The sequence below is a fragment of the Bos grunniens genome, chromosome 15, assembly GCF_055505025.1.
Source record: "Bos grunniens cultivar Pamir isolate PY7600 chromosome 15, Bosgru_T2T1.0, whole genome shotgun sequence".
Classification (NCBI taxonomy): Eukaryota; Metazoa; Chordata; class Mammalia; order Artiodactyla; family Bovidae; genus Bos; species Bos grunniens.
Window position 1 is genome coordinate 65811778 of NC_141179.1, and position 18408 is coordinate 65830185.

An 18408-nucleotide genomic window follows, 5' to 3' on the forward strand; every position below is an offset into this window, starting at 1 on the left:
TCTCTCACTGGATCCTCCACACTGTACCCTCCACTCTTACCACCCTGACCCACTCGTGTTTCCAGATTATGCAGGACTACTGTACGTACCCGGGTCTTTGCACACACTGCTCCTTCTGCATGCAGGTCCCTTCTTTACCACTTCTACCTGGTGAATACCTCCTCATCTTTTATGATTCAAGGCCAGCCTCCACTCCTCTGTGCAGCCTTCCTGACCACCCCTGGAAGAATCCACCGCATCCTTCTTTGGACCTCTAATGTACCCTGAATGGACTTCTCTCACAATCCCTGTGCCTCCTTCCAGTTACCTGGATGATTTTTGAGCTTAATGACAACATCTGATTCATATCGTATCTGTATGACCTAGCACTATGCTTGGCACATAGAGTGGGTCAAAATTTGTCAAATGAATCAATGAATGAGTGAAGTAAATGATAATTTTACGCACTGAAGACAATTCCAATCTACTGATACATCTGAAAAAGCAAGAGGTCAGTTTTAGCATTCTGAGCTATTTTACCTTTGTAATAATTACAAATTTATTTAAACTTTCTTCTAATGAATAGCCAGTACTTTTACCATGTATCAGTACTTGTGACAGACAAATATACAGGTTCAAGACCACATGTGCTTTCTAAATAAAGGGAGCAAGAATGTGAGTTCTTAAAATTCTGTAGAAATCTGTTCTGCTAATATGTGTGAAAATCATTCAGTTGTGTCTGACTCCTTGCAACCCCATGGACTATAGCCTGCCAGGCTCCTCTGTCCATGGAATTCTCCAGGCCAGAATACTGGAGTGCTTAGCCATTCACTTCTCCAGGGGATCTTCCCAACCAATGGATCGAACGGGGGTCTCCTGCATTGCAGGTGGATTCTTTTCCAGTTGAACTACCAGGGAAGCCCCTTACACTAATAGAGAGGGAGGGGAAAAGAAAGAATAGAAGAAGAGAGGAAAGAAGATTAAATCTTTGGGCTAGAAACTATAAGGAGCTTTTACACACAAAGTTTCATTCACTCAACAAAAGCCTGTTGAAGTGGATATTATTATCCCATTTTATGCATAAGAAATTCTGCCCCAGAGAATGTTTATACCTGGGAGATATTGAAAGTTGATCAAAACATGTCTGCCTCTTCATCCCAAGGGTTGTAGAATTCTAGAAGTTGGGATGTGAAAGGTTTAGCATATTATCTAGTCTTACTTCTTGAATTGACAGATGAGAAAACTAAAGCTTGGGGACATAGGAATCTGGCCTCAGGTCATCAGTTGGTGGAAGAAGTAGGATTCAACCTCATGTCTCTAAAGCACAAACATATGAGGCTGTAGAACAATTGTTCCTGAACAGGGCAACAGTCTAAGCCCATTCCACTATGGTTTCTGGGTTAGATTTAGGTACCTGGAATAGCTAACATCAGAGTTTGGAGACAAAAACAATCTCAGAAATGTCAGAAATCAAGCAACTTTAGGTTGATTCTAGGAAAAGGGAGAGAATAGCCTGCGTATTTGAGTGGCACGAGTTGTTTTTTCTTCCACCCTCTTAAAATAAGTATCTATTTATACACAGCCAGAAGATATTATGGATTTCCCTGGTGGCTCAGACAGTAAAGAATCTGCCTGCAATGCAGGAGACCTGGGTTTGATCCCTGGGTCAGAAAGATACCCTGGACAAAGGAATGGCAATGCACTCCAGTATTCTTGCTTGGAGCATCCCATGGACAGAGAAAGAGGAGCCTGATGGGCTACAGTCCATGGGGTCACAAAGAGTTGGACATGAAGATTCAGTTCAGTTCAGTTGCTCAGTCGTGTCCGACTCTGTGACCCCATGAATCACAGCACGCCAGGCCTCCCTGTCCATCACCAACTCCCGGAATTCACTCAAACTCATGTCCATCGAGTCAGTGATGCCATCCAGCCATCTCATCCTCTGTCATCCCCTTCTCCTCCTGCCCCTAATTCCCCCCAGCATCAGAGTCTTTTCCAATGAGTCAACTCTTCGCATGAGGTAGCCAAAGTATTGGAGTTTCAGCTTCAGCATCAGTCCTTCCAATGAACACCCAGGATTGATCTCCTTTAGAATGGACTGGTTGGATCTCCTTGAAGTCCAAGGGACTCTCAAGAGTCTTCTCCAACACCACAGTTCAAATGCATCAATTCTTCGGTGCTCAGCTTTCTTCACAGTCCAACTCTCACATCCATACATGACCACTGGAAAAACCATAGCCTTGACTAGACAGACCTTTGTTTGCAAAGTAATGTCTCTGCTTTTGAATATGCTATCTAAGTTGGTCATAACTTTTCTTCCAAGGAGTAAGCGTCTTTTAATTTCATGGCTGCAATCACCATCTGCAGTGATTTTGGAGCCCCAAAAAATAAAGTCTGACACTGTTTCCACTGTTTCCCCATCGATTTCCCATGAAGTGATGGGATCAGATGCCATGATCTTAGTTTTCTGAATGTTGAGCTTTAGGCCAACTTTTTCATTCTCCTCTTTCATAGGTTAAATTGCCATTTTAACCCATTACCTCTCTCTATCTTTCACTTTGATATGAGCTGGTCTTGTCATGGTACATTAGAAGATTTGCAATTATTTCAGTGAATTTAACATTTCCTGCATCATTTTCCATTAAATGATAAATATCAAAATTTAGGAATGCAAGAAGAAATTTCCTTTTTTTTAATCCAGAGTTTTGCAGAATCCTTTTTGGTTTTCAGAGATGTGCACACTTGAATGAGCTGACTTGGCAAGAAGATCAAATGCTCATCTGGGCTGACTCTCCTAGGTGATGTTCCAAGTGCCTTATTAGTTAATTTAATGGTAATAAGAACCCATGAGGGCTTCCCAGGCGGCCCTGGTGTTTAAGAACCTGCCTGCCAATGCAGGAGTCATAGAGATGCAGGTTTGATCCCTGGGTTGGGAAGATTCCCTGGAGGAGAGCAAGGCAACTGAATTCAGTATTCTTGCCTAGAGAATCCATGGACAGAGGAGCCAGGGCTACAGTCCATAGGGTTGCAAAGAGTGGGGCATGAGTGAAGCGACTTAGCACGCATGCACACATAAGAACCCATGAACTATTTATTTTTCTTAAGTCAGTTTTATAGAGCTATAATTCTAATACAGTAGGGGTCACATTTTAGGTGTATAATTTGATTAATTTCAACAAATATATACACAGATGTAGCCACACCATAACCAAAATATCAAGTATTTCTATTACTCCAAAGAGTGAATCTATGTTCCTTAATGGTCAGTCCTGTCCCCTCACCCCCCAAGCATCTACTGATCTGTTTTTTGTTGTTTTCCAAAATGTCGTATAAATGGAATCATATAGTATGTAGCTTTTTGTTTTGGCTTCTTTCACTTACCATAATGCTTGTAAGATTCATCCAGGCTATCAATTACTTACTTTTATTGTCCCACTTGGAGAAGGCAATGGCACCCCACTCCAGTACTCTTGCCTGGAAAATCCCATGGACGGAGAAACCTGGTGGGCTGCAGTCCATGGCGTCGATAAGAGTGGGGCACAACTGAGCGACTTCACTTTCACTTTTCACTCTCATGCATTGGAGAAGGAAATGGCAACCCACTCCAGTGTTCTTGCCTGGAGAATCCCAGGGACAGAGGAGCCTAGTGGGCTGCCGTCTATGGGGTCGCAGAGTCGGACATGACTGAAGTGACTTAGCAGCAGTAGCAGCAGCAGCATTGTCCTACTTTACATATGAGGAAACTAAATTTCAGGCTGATTTAATGACCCACTCGAGCTTCTAAGTGGAGGCAGATCTCAAACCCAGCCAGCCTGATCCCAGTGCCTGTGCTTTTACTCACCTCTCTATTCCTCTGCACTAAGTCAGGGTCCCTTGCCTTAGCCTTGATCATGTCATAACACACTTTGTGGTCTGGGCCAAAATGCCTCACTTGTTTGGGGTTTCCTCCACTGTATAATTATGATGCTGGTTTTACTAATGGACCCCCAGATGTTGTGCAAAGAGCACAAGTTGCTGCTGCTTCCTTTTCTTTCCTTTTTGTTTTTTCATTTTCAGGTTTGAGCAGAAAATGTTTCCATATAAAGCTAGAGCAGAACAACCTGATGAAGAAAAATGAACTATTTGCCTACACCCTAAGGAGATGTCTGTTCTCTGCCCTCTGAACCCCAGTTCTTAGCCCTGGCTGCCATGCAGTTAGAATTGAATGAGTGTTTACTGAATGGTGAATACTATCCCTATTCCATCATAAGCTAGTTCAGCCACTTGCTAGCTGGGGGATCTTGAGCATGTAATGGCCTCTTGGAGCCTCAGTCTTACCTGTAATATGGGGCCCAAAGGCTGTATTAAATGTTATGTGATACCATGCTTATAAAGCACAGGTCCGAAGTCTAGCAATACCTCCATCAGCATTAGGTTCTTCTTGTTTTCTCTCTGTCACAATTACCTCTTGAACTGAATTCAAGTCCAGGTGTGATGACATGTGTAAACAACTATGAAAACAGAAGATGTGATGTGTAAATTCACTCAACAAACATTACCCACCACTTATTATGTGCTTGACCCTGGGCTAACCTATGCATGCAGCAGTGGACAGGCTCATTCTGTTAAAGGAGATGATTATACTGCTGTCCTGAATTACTTATGACCACGAAAGACCCCCAGCATATTAATTTTGTCAAATATATATCAACCATGAGGGTCATAATTGCTAACATTTATCAAGTCCTTTCTGGGTGCCAACTATGATGCTTAGAGCTCCTTGCATACATGTTATTTTATTTAATCCTCCCAATAATCCTTAGAGGCTCCAAGATTTCTGTTTTCCAAGTGAGAAAAAAGAAGCTGAAAGCCCTGAATGGCATTACAGGCAACTGGCTGAGCTGGATTTGGAACCAAAGTCTAAGTTTTAAATTGATGTATTCAATGGTTTTTAATTATCTCTTATTCACTAGAAATTGAATAGTGAGAGCTGCCAGCAGGGCTGCCGTGATGCACAATGCCCAGAACATACCATTGCCTTCACTATCTGTGTGACTCATATTTCTGGAGTGATGCAGGGCATGGCTGAGCCTATGGGAAGCCCTGGCTGCCAAGAAGAAGGCAGGGGCTACTCTTGGCAAACCAGTCAGGAAGGAGGTGCTTGACACCTGGTAGGTCCCTAATAAATAGTTGTTGAATTTTAGAAAAATGAACTTGGCTTTCTGCTGGTTTAAGCACTCACACACAAGTTAACAGTCTGAAATAAAGATACCAACACTAGAGAGTTAGAAGAGCATATAATTACTGAAGCACAGAGGTCACCAATACCACCTGAGTTCACCAGCTCTCAATCCTGCCAAGGCACAGAGCTCTTGTTCCTGGAGTTTGAGAAGGTAAGGAGAAAGATACAAAATGATGTGGAAAATTCTTAAAAAGATGGGAATACCAAATCACTTCACCTGTCTGCTGAGAAACCTGTGTGCTCCAGCTCAAGAAGTAAAAATTAGAACCAGACATGGAACAACAGACTGGTTCCAAATCAGGAAAGGAGTACTTCAAGGCTATGTATTGTCACCCTGCTTATTTAACTTATATGCAGAGCACATCATGAGAAATGTCAGGCTGGATGAAGCACAAGCTGGAATTAAGATTGCCGGGACAAATATCAGATATGCAGATGACACCACCCTAATGGCAGAAGCAAAAAGGAACTAAAGAGTCTCTTGATGAGGACAAAAGTGGAGAGAGAAAAAGTTGGCTTAAAACTCAGCATTCAAAAAATTAAGATCATGGCATCCAGTCCCATCACTTCATGACAAATAGATGGGGAAACAATGGAAACAGTGACAGACTTTATTTTCTTGGACTCCAAAATCACTGCAGATGGTGACTGCAGCCATGAAATTAAAAAACCTTTGCTCCTTAGAAGAAAAGCTGGAGAGGGTGTGGAGAAAAGGGAACCCTCTTACACTGTTGGTGGGAATGCAAACTAGTATAGCCACTATGGAGAACAGTGTGGAGATTCCTTAAAAAACCGGAAATAGAACTGCCTTATGATCCAGCAATCCCACTGCTGGGCATACACACTGAGGAAACCAGAAGGGAAAGAGACACGTGTACCCCAATGTTCATCGCAGCACTGTTTATAATAGCCAGGACATGGAAGCAACCTAGATGTCCATCAGCAGATGAATGGATAAGAAAGCTGTGGTACATATACACAATGGAGTATTACTCAGCCATTAAAAAGAATACATTTGAATCAGTTCTAATGAGATGGATGAAACTGGAGCCTATTATACAGAGTGAAGTAAGCCAGAAGGAAAAACATAAATACAGTATACTAACGCATATATATGGAATTTAGAAAGATGGTAACAATAACCTGGTGTACGAGACAGCAAAAGAGACACTGATGTATAGAACAGTCTTATGGACTCTGTGGGAGAGGGAGAGGGTGGGAAGATTTGGGAAAGTGACATTGAAACATGTAGAATATCATGTAAGAAACGAGTTGCCAGTCCAGGTTCAATGTGCGATACTGGATGCTTGGGGCTGGTGCACTGGGACGACCCAGAGGGATGGTGTGGGGAGGGAGGAAGGATGAGGGTTCAGGATGGGGAACACATGTATGCCTGTGGTGGATTCATTTTGATATTTAGCAAAACTAATGCAATTATGTAAAGTTTAAAAATAAAATTAAATTAAAAAAAAAAAAAAGAAAAGCTATGAAAAACCTAGACTGTGTATTAAAAAGCAGAGGTATCACTTTGCTGACAAAGGTCAATATAGTCAAAGTTATGGTTTTTCCAGTAGTCATGTACAGATGTGAGAGTTGGACCATAAAGAAGATTGACCACCAAAGAATTGATGCTTTCGAACTGTGGTGCTGGAAAAGAGCCTTGAGAGTTCCTTGGACAGCAAGGAGATCAAACCAGTCAATCCTGAAGGAAATCAACCCTGAATATTCATTGGAAGGACTGATGTTGAAGCTGAAGCTCCAGTACTTTGGCCACCTGATGTGAAGAGCCAACTCTTTGGAAAAGGCCTTGATGCTGGGAAAGATTGAGGGCAAAAGGAGGCAGTGACAGAGGATGAGGTGGTTAGACAGCATCAGTGACTCAATGGACATGAATTTGAATAAACTCCAGGAGACAGTGGAGGACAGGGAAGGCATGCTACAGCCCATGGGGTCATAAAGAGCTGGACACAACTTAACAACTAAACAATGGCTTTCTATTTTCTGCCTATGCACCCCTGACCCAAACAGATCCAGAATCCTTATAGGAACTGATATGGATGCTGAATGAGGGACTCCATCCTAAGGAAGACATAAACTTGGGGCTACCAGTAGCCATATTTCCCTCTTTCAGAGAAGGCTTACCTGAACAGTTTGGTAGGGTAGAGAGATGGGGGGAAGAGGGGTGGGAGGGGAAGAGGGGAGAGAAAGACTGATGAAATAATTCTAACATTCTGGATCTGACTCTTAAATCTATCTAGGGGTTACTTAAGCTAATAACATTTCTGTTTTTATTCAACTCAGTTTAAGCTAGTCCATACTAAGCTGGTTTGAGTTGGGTTCCTGTCATTTGCAGTTGGAAGGGTCTTGACAAATGGGCTACAACCCGGAAGCAGAAAAACTCATCAGGAGATTCTCTTCACATTCTCTCCTCATATCTGGCTACAGGCTGGGCCTTCATGGGCTTCAAGGCTACCTTCCCTGGCTGCTGGGGAGAGAAAGCACTTTTCTGGAGATTTCCATCATCCCCACCTTAATCTTCGTGCTCAACCTGAGAGAGGCATTGATTCTCACCCAGCTGGCTGGATGGCACCCACTTCCTGTCCTGTGAATGTCGGCTGCCTTCCCAGGCTGTTATCTGACTCCACTATCAGCCAGTGGCATCCAGGAACACGTTGGACTTCTAGGAAAAGCGATGTTCTACAAGAGCAAATGCATGCAGCCAGACCTGATGGTAACTCTAGCAGACGTGCACACAATGAAGTTCTGGACATTGTTCATGGCCTCTTGTGTTTGGGAGCATGGCATGAGCTCCAGCAGGCAAGATAACCAGTACATTGATAGGCATTTCTGAGCTGGTAATGCAAATCTTTGGAGGCTGTAGGAGCTGATCAAGGTAGGACATATCACTGCTTGCAAGGAGTTTCTCCTGAAGATTTTAGCATGTGTTATGTCCCAAACCAGCCACCTACTAGCTGAGAAAGTTACTTCACCTCTCAAGAGTGTCTGCTTCTTCCGTTTTAAGTAGGCATGATAACAGTAGTTGTTAACATATATTGAGTACAACTGTGTCCCAGGCATGCTAAGCACTGTACATGCAGTCACCTCTCTCTGCAAAGGCTGACATATTTTGAGATTTTTTTTCCCCCCAAACTTAACATTTTGAGATTTTAATCTGGATTCGTCATTGTTATTTTTATCTGTGATAAGCATAGGGACCATCAACTTCAATTTGATCTTTTAATAAATAAGGAAATTGGCACCAAGGAGCAGTGGAATGACTTGCCTAAACTCATAGAGCATAATCAGTGACAGAGTAACTTTAGAACCCAAGTTTCAACCTAATTGTTACACGTGCCAAAGCAACAAAGATTATAGGTATCTATAAATGAACATGGAATACATGTGACTTCCATGCAGAAACATTTTAAATTCTATAGAAAAACATAAAACCTGACCTGAATATGTGGCAATTTGAGATATTTTACACTCTTCAGTGGGTGTTTTGAGATTATATTGGTAATAATTATTCCCAGATTAATCCATACATTTAATGTGATCAGATACCAGTTGGGCTTTTGGAGGACATTGAAAACAAGTGTTTTGTTCATTTGCTTTGGCCGACAGTACGGCATGCAGGATCTTAGTTCCGCAACCAGGACTGAACCTGAGTCCCTGCCCTGAAAGCATGGCATCTTTACACTGGACCGGCAAGGAAGTCTCAAAAAATGGTTTTTAAAATGTCTTTGGAGGAAGAGAGACCCACTAAGTCAACTTTAAGTTCAGTTCAGTCATTCAGTCATGTCCAGCTCTTTGCGACCCCATGAATCAAAGCATGCCAGGCCTCCCTGTCCATCACCAACTCCCGGAGTTTACCCAAACTCATGCCCATCCAGTTGGTGATGCCATCTAGCCATCTTATCCTCTGTTGTCCCCTTCTCCTCCTGCCCCCTATCCCTCCCAGCTTCAGGGTCTTTTCCAATGAGTCAACTCTTCGCATGAGGTGGCCAAAGTACTGGAGTTTCAGCTTTAGCATCAGTCCTTCCAATGAACACCCAGGACTGATCTCCTTTAGAATGGACTGGCTGGATCTTCTTGCAGTCCAAGGGACTCTCAAGAATCTTCTCCAACACCACAGTTTAAAAGCATCAGTTCTTCGGCACTCAGCTTTCTTCACAGTCCAACTCTCACACCCATACATGACCACAGGAAAAACCATAGCCTTGACTAGACAGACCTTTGTTGGCAAAGTAATATCTCTGCTTTTTAACATGCTATCTATGTTGGTCATAACTTTCCTTCCAAGGAGTAAGCGTCTTTTAATTTTATGGCTGCAATCACCATCTGCAGTGATTTTGGAGCCCAGAAAAAGTATGACACTGTTTCCACTGTTTCCCCATCTATTTCCCACAGTGATGGGACTAGATGCTATGATCTTAGTTTTCTGAATGTTGAGCTTTAAGCCAAGTTTTTCACTCTCCTCTTTCACTTTCATCAAGAGGCTTTTGAGTTCCTTTTCACTTTCTGCCATAAGGGTGGTGTCATCTGCATACCTGAGGTTCTTGATATTTCTCCCGGAAATCTTGATTCCAGCTTGTGCTTCTTCCAGCCCAGCGTTTCTCATGATGTACTCTGCACAGAAGTTAAATAAGCAGGGTGACAATATGCAGCCTTGACGTACTCCTTTTCCTATTTGGAACCAGTCTGTTATTCCATGTCCAGTTCTAACTGTTGCTTCCTGACCTGCATATAGGTTTCTCAAGAGGCAGGTCATGTGGTCTGGTATTCCCATCTCTTGAAGAATCTTCCACAGTTTATTGTGATCCACATAGTCAAAGGCTTTGGCATAGTCAATAAAGCAGAAATAGATGTTTTTCTGGAACTCTCTTGCTTTTTCCATGATCCAGCAGATGTTGGCAATTTGATCTCTGGTTCCTCTGCCTTTTCTAAAACCAGCTTGAACACCTGGAAGTTCACGGTTGACGTATTGCTGAAGCCTGGCTTGGAGAATTTTGAGCATTATTTTACTAGCATGTGAGATGAGTGCAATTGTGCAGTAGTTTGAGCATTGTTTGGCATTGCCTTTCTTTGGGATTGGAATGAAAACTGACCGTTTCCAGTCCTGTGGCCACTGCTGAGTTTTCCAAATTTGCTGGCATATTGAGTGCGGCACTTTCACAGCATCATCTTCCAGGATTTCAAATAGCTCACCTGGAATTCCTCACCTCCACTAGCTTTGTTCGTAGTGATGCTTTCTAAGACCCACTTGACTTCACATTCCAGGATAGAATATAAGGGAAGGATTGCCTTGCCAGTCATTGAGATGCATCACAGGGTGACAGTAATAAAATACAGTTTGGAATTGTTTAAAAATGGACAAATAGGTCTATGAGACATCCAGAGAGGCAAGAGTCAGACCCATGTGTGTATGGAGCATCGTATACGGCATAGAAAGGCATCGAAGTTCTGTGGAAGAAAGGCCAGATTGTTTAGTAGAAGGAGTACAGGAATGCACTTCACCATTTGGGGAAAAATAAAACAGGATCCCTACCTAAAGAGGTCTCAGATGAATAAAGCATTTAAATGTGAAAGATAAAACATCAAATGTCAGGGAACAAAGCAAAACATGTTTGTAATCTCAGGGTAGGAAAAGATTTCTGAGCAAAAATAAAGATCTCTTTCAACGAAGGACATTATGGACAAATTTATTTGACAAATGACAGGGAAGATAAAGATTTTCACACTATCTAAAATTGAAAAGGTATTTATACATGGCATGTCTCAGAGATATTGCAGGTTTGGTTCCAGAACACTGCAATAAAGTAAATATATCAGGAAAGTGGATCACACGAATGTTTTGGTTTCTCAGTACATATAAAAGTTATGTTTACACTGAACTGTAGTGTATTAAGTGTGCAATAGCATTATGTTTAAAAACATATATACCTTAATTTAAAAATAAGGTATTGTTATAAAATGCTAACCATCATCTAAGAGTACCACAGAGTCCATCACTGATAAAACATGGCACACACCATAGGATATTAAGAAATCACAGTATGCAAAAGATTACACACTCACATGAAAACATGGCTGGACCTCAAGAATAGTGTTTAGTGAAAATACTAAGAAATAAATTCATATATATAACCAATTAGCATAAAAACACAAAACTACAACTGTTTATTTTGCAGTAATGCTGCTAAGTCACTTCAGTCATTTCCGACTCTGTGTGACCCCATTGATGGCAGCCCACCAGGCTCTCCTGTCCCTAGGATTCTCCAGGCAAGAACACTGGAGTGGGTTGCCATTTCCTTCTCCAATGCATGAAAGTGAAAAGTGAAAGTGAAGTCGCTCAGTAGTGTCCAACCCTCAGCGACCCTATGGACTGCAGCCTTCCAGGCTCCTCTGCCCATGGGATTTTCCAGGCAAAAGTACTGGAATGGGGTGCCATTGCCTTCTCCGACAATAATACATACCTATAAAAAGATTAAGACAGTGGCAGGATTTTCTACGGGATGAGAGAGGTATGAGAGTGAGATATGGAGATGAATTGAATTTTTAAATGTCCAGTCATTTTAAAATGTAAAGAGTAATTTGAAAAAAAGAAAAGGAAAAAGGAGCTATAGCTCTGATGACGTGATGACGTTTGGTGCTTTTTCTTCCATACTTCACTGACTGTTGTATTAGTCATATTCCCAGAGTAACAATAATGCTTTAAATAATAAATTGCTTAATATGTTTTAATTACAGTATTTCCTCTGATCTCCAGAAGAACGCTGTAAAATGAGGAAGCCAGCTATCATAATTCTCTTTTAACACATTTTTAAATGGGGCTGGGTGTCCACTGGTTTTGCTAGTAAGAGATTAATAATAGCTCACCCTGACATAGTGCACAGTAGGTGACAGGTACTCTTCTGAGCATTTTATAGAAATTAACACATTGAAATCTCATAATCCCAAGGGTAGGTCCTTTTATTATCATTATCTCCTTTTTACAGCAGAGGAAACTGAGGCACAATGGAGTGACTTGCTATAAAAATGGTATGTAGTCAGTATGGGATTTAAGTCTAGATAGTCTTGACTCTAGAGTTAGGGTGACTACATATTTTAAAGTCCCAATTGGAACAGTTTTAAGAATTAAAAAAAGGTGCTAATAAGAATTACTTTGGGGATACATCCATACAGTAAGCTATCTCGGGGAAAAAATAGGACATATGGCATGAGGCCAAATCCAAGCTTCTCGACACTCTGCTATGCTGCCTCTCAAAAGGAAACCCAGGCTCCCAAGTCCTTCAGCCATTGTCCTTTCCATCACAGCAGAACTGTTTAAAATCAGATCTTGCCAATTCCCTGCAAAAATAACAACAGAAATTGGCTCCATGGATATTTAGAAAATGGAAATGGAAAATGTGATCTGGTTTCAGAGCTGAAAAGCAGTTGAATTGGGCCCTTGGGGACTTGGGAGGGAGCTGTCATTAGCAGGAGGATAAAGCCTCATTCGAGTTTTGTCTCCAAGCCAAAGAAAAAAGGCTAAAGAATCCGGAGATGTGAGCTCTTGCTCCTGATCTGGAACTAAATCGGCTGGTTGATGGGAATCACTTATCTCTAACACGTGCACTCTGCCCCTGTAAAATGGAGCTATGTCCACTCCTTCCCCACCTGACCACCTCAGGAAGAATGAATGATTACACTGTGATAGCTACTTTCTCTCACTGCTTTATATCCACGATCTCCACTTATCATCTCACTTATGCTATGCATGTGTGCTAGAGCATGGGCTATAACACAGATAGACCTGGATTTATTACAAAATATATAGCTTTCAGCAAGCAATCGAGTGTCTTTTGGCCTTAGTTTCCTCATCTGTAAAATGGATATCATAATAACAATAATACCTGTTTCATATGATAAATGGGGCTTCCCTAGTGACTCAGGGGTAAAGAATCCACCCGCAGTGCAGGAACCCAGGAGACATGGATTCAATCCCTGGTTGGGAAGATCCCCTGAATGAGGTCATGGAAACCCACTCCAGTATTCTTGCCAGAGAATCCCATGGACAGAGGAGCCTGGCAGGTTACAGTTCATGGGGTCTCAAAGAGTTGGATACAACTGAAGCGACTTAGCATGCACACACTGTAACTCATCTATTGATAGTGGTGGTTCCAAAGATTAGCTAATTTCCCACTCAGTTTTAGGAAAATCAATGCACTTTCAGACTTGAAATCGAATATGTGTTGATTTGGAATGGAAACAAATATCAAGAGAACCTCTTGGACTAATTTTTTAGTACAGAAAGAATTGGGGATGAATAAAGTTACAGAAAAGGGAAGTCTCCTCTGAGAAAGGAAGAAAGGAAGGTACCATGATGTAGAGGCATTGAGTCACCTTAACTGGCATAACATTAATGCTCCATGCTGGTGAGAAAACTCCGGCACAACACGAAGCTGTTGACTGCAGCATCTCAGAGCCCCTTGGGCATCCTTATGTAATCATTCAAATTAAGAACAGCTTTTCATTGGCAGGTCCAAGGAATCTCACACAACTCCAGTTGACTTCTGAAGCTCAACAGTCTTTATTATTTTGTCTTTGTGGTTCAGACAGTAAAGAATCTGCCTCCAATGCAGGAGACCCAGGTTTGATCCCTACGTCATGAAGATCCCATGGAGAAGGTCATGGCAACCCACTCTAGTATTCTTGCCTGGAGAATTTCATGGACAGAGGAGCCTGGCAGACTACATTTCATGGGGTTGCAAATGGTAGAACACAGCCAAGTGACTAAAACAACACACTTGGCTTCTGAAGATGGATAAATATTAAAGGACTTGGTGTTTAAAGCACCTCAGACAAATAATCCTAATAATTCATGTGGAACCACAACAGACCTTGAGTTACCAAAGTAGTCTTAAGAGATTGGAAAGTATAAAGCTGGAAGTATAACCCTATCAGACTTCAGACTATAGTTATCAAAATAACATGATGGTGGTAGTTTAGTTGCTAAGTCATGTCTGACTCTTGCAACCCTGTGGACCATAGCCCACCAGGCTCCTCTGTCCATGGGAATCTCCAGGCAAGAATATTGGAGTGGGTTGCCATTTCCTTCTCCAAAATAACATGATACTGGCACAAAAATAGACACATAGAACATCAGAACAAATTAGAGAGCCCAGAAATAAATCCTCACATTTATGTCCAGTTAATCTATGACAAAAGAGGCAAGAATATACAATGGAGAAAAGACAATCTCTTCAGTAAGTGGTGCTAGGAAAGCTGCTATGTGTAAAAAAAAAAAAAAAAATGAGGTTAGAACATTTACTCACACCATATATAAAAATAAACTCATAATGGATAAAGACCTAAAAGTAAGACCTGAATCCTTAAAACTCCTAGAAGATAACATAAGCAGAACATTCTTTGACATAAACTATAGTAATATTTTTTGGGGGAATCAGTCTTTGAGGGCAAAAGAAATCAAAGCAAAAATAAGCAAATAGAACCTATTTAAAAACTTTTGCTTAGCAAAGGAAACCATGTACAATATGAAAAGACAATCTACAGAATGAGAGAAAATATTTGTAAATGATGTTACAGACAAGGAATTAATATCTAAAATGTACAAACAGCTCAAACAATTCAATAACAACAACAAAAAGTAACCCAATCAAAATATGGGCAGAAGACCTGAATAGACATTTTTCTAAATAAGATATTAGAATGCTAACAGGCATGTGAAAAGATGCTCCATATCACTAATTATTAGAGAAATGCAAATCAAAACAATGATATATCACCTCATACATTTCAGACTGGCCATCATAAAAAGTACAAATAACAAATATTGGAGAGGATATGAAGAAAGGGACACCCTTGTACACTATTGGTGGGAATGCAAATTGGGGCAGCCACTATGGGAAACGGTATGGCAGTTCCTCAAAAAACTAAAAATAGAACTACAATATGATCCAGAAATTCCACTCCTGGGCATATATTAACGGAAAAAAATGAAAACACTAATTCAAAAAGATACATAGCCAAGTAGCCAAGACACAGAAGCAACTCAAGTGCTCATCAACAAACAATATAATTAAGATGATGTGACATATACATATTTTCTTAATTATGAAGATATGATACATATAAGATATTATATATATATATCATAGACTATTGCTCAGCTATAAAAAAGAATGAAATCTTGCCACTTGCAGCAATGTGAGTGAACCTAGAAAGTATTATGCTTAGTGAAGTCAGTCAAAGATAAATACTATATAACTTATATGTGGAATCCAAAAAAATTTAAATAAAACCACCAAATGAATGTATACATAAAACAAAAACAGACTCACAGACATAGAAAACAAGTTTGTGGTTAACAAAGGGGAGATGAAAGGGAGAGAGGGACAAATTAGGGGTATGGGATTAACAGATATGTATTTTAATGTATCAAATGGGTAAGCAATATGAATATACTTTAAAACACAGGGAATGCCATTATTTGGTAATAACCCATATTTTGTTATTAGTTGTTAAGTCGTGTCCAATTCTTTGCAACTACGTGGACTGTAAAGACTGCCAGGCTCCTCTGTCCATGGGATTTCCTAGGCAAGAATGCTGGAGTGGGTTGCCATTTTCTCCTCCAGGGTATATTTCCGACCTAGGCATTTCCCTCTTGGCAGGCAGATTCTTTACCACTGAACCACCAGGGAAGCCCATAATAACCTATAATGAAGTATAATTTGCAAAAAATACTGAATCTCTATGGTGTACATCCGAAACTAATACTGTCTATCAGCTATACACCAATAAAATTTTTTTTAATTTTAAAAGCACATTAAGGTCTATTTTTCAGTGTCAGACAGTGAGGATCTCCTTCCCTCACAGAGGTTGCATCTAGGATAATCCAAAGGGACCCCATGTTTCCGTGCTTGTGTGAGTCATATTGCAGCATGAGAAAATGACATTTACTCGTCTGCTTTGCAACCAGGATACACCTTACAGACCTTCCAATCTCAACTCTTCATTTGTCTCATTATTTATTTTTTTACCTTAAATTCAGATCTTAAAATCTGAGACATGGAGAGAGCTACAGTTGACTTAGTTCTGTCTCCCTCATCAACTACAGCTGAATGATATAGACTCTTTGTAACTTGTTTCTTTGTCTTGCTTCAATAGGAGAAAAAAATGAGATTTTTTAAAGTTTAAAACAATTTAATTTTAAAAAATCAGAGAAAATCACTTTGAGAATCCTTTAGCTGCTTTGGGGCAAATACGATTAGCTTCCTAATAGCAATTTTTGGCACAATTCCCTCAGCCAAATTAACTAAACTGAATAAAAAGCTAACTGATGTGGTAATGTGAGGGTAAAGTCCCGGTGGCTAAGAAAACTATTTGGCAGCTGCCCAAGAAAACCACACAAATTTACAAAGGCAGTGCTGACCCTAAACCTTATATTAATAGGCAGAACAAAATTATTATTCCTTTTCATGCAGGTTAACTTCCATAACACTCTTCAGTGTTGGGAAATTAGCTTGGCAAATGTCCAAGAAAACAGAACACCAGAACTAGCTTTTAAGATATTAGAATTTCCAAAAGGTAGAAAAGACAAAGTGTTAGATGCCAGGGGGCAGAAATACCCCAGAAGAAATGCTGCATCACTGATGCATATACACCAAGGCAAGAGGGTTTCTTCTCTCTAAATCACTTGTTTAACGTCATGTTTCTGAAGAAGAGACCACTGGAAAGCCATTGGTATTCAATTGGTTAGGACTTTACTGATTGGAGGAAATTCCCCCAAGGCACAAGCATCCTACCTTCTGTTTTCTTCTCCCTTTGAATATTAATACACCCAGAGCACAAGAGGAATCTAAATATCAAGTCTCAAATTCTATGGAAGTAGCAAGATGATATTTTAAAATGCACTGTGATCTCTTATTTCTACTTGCCCAAGCAAAAGTGATCCCTTGTCTGAAGAGGATTGGGCAAAAATGGCAGAAAAAGCAAAAGCTTTATATATATGTATATAAAATATACATATATATATATATTCAATCAGTGCTTTTAAAAAATTATTTATTTGGCTGCACTGGGTCTTAGGACTTAGGACTTTCAGTTGAGGCAGGTGGGATCTAGTTTCCTGACCAGGCATTGAACCTGGGCTCCCAGCATTGGGAGTATGGAATCTTAGCCCCTACACCACAAGGAAAGAGTCTTTCTTAAGCCCCTGGCAATATTCTGACCACTTTATACCTTTGTTGTTTAGTTCCTAAGTCATGTCCAACTTTTGTGACCCCATGGAATGTAGCCCTTCAGGCTCATCTATACTGGAGTGGGTTGCCATTTTCTTCTCCAGGGGATCTTCCGGACCCAGAAATTGAGCCCACATCTCCCTAGAAAACTTGTGAGATGAGCACTATTATCTCCATTTTATTGATGAGGAAATTGAGACACTGAAAATTTAAATAAATTATCCAGGCTCAAAGAGCTAGGAAATTCAATGTTCAGTTTTAGAAACTAGTCAGACATGACTTAGTGACTAAATAGCAGCAGCAGCAGTTCACTTAAGAAATGCAGGGAACATGACTAGAGAGGTGAGGAGATGATAAAAGGAAGGGTAGGTAGCCAACAAGGAGCTACTCAGGTGATATGCAAACGCATATCCTTCTGGATTTCCCCACAGTGAGGAACATACTGCTTGGAACTCATCAGGGAGCCACAAAATGGGGAGGCAGACATTAGTGCAGGGGAAATTTTCTGACACCTCAAGAATGTCAGTTGATCTAGCAAACAAATCAATCTCCTTATGGAGCTGGAAAGGACTTGAGAGTCCCTTGGACTGCAAGGAGATCAAAGCAGTCAATCCTAAAGGAAGTCAATCCTGAATATTCACTGTAAGGACTGATGCTGAAGCTGAAGCTCCAGTACTTTGGCCACCTGATGCGAAGAGCCAACTCTTTGGAAAGACCCTGATGCTGGGAATGATCGAAGACAAAAGGAGAAGGGGGCAACCGAGGATGAGATGGTTGGATGGCATCAACAACTCAATGGACATGAATTTGAGCAAACTCCCGGAGACAGTGGACAGGGAAGCCTGGCTTGCTGCAGTCCATGGGGTCGCAGAGAGGTGAATATGACTTAGCAACTGAACAACAATGACTCTACAATCTAACATACCATTTTGTTGACTTGTTTGTTTTTTTCTAACTTCTTTTAGA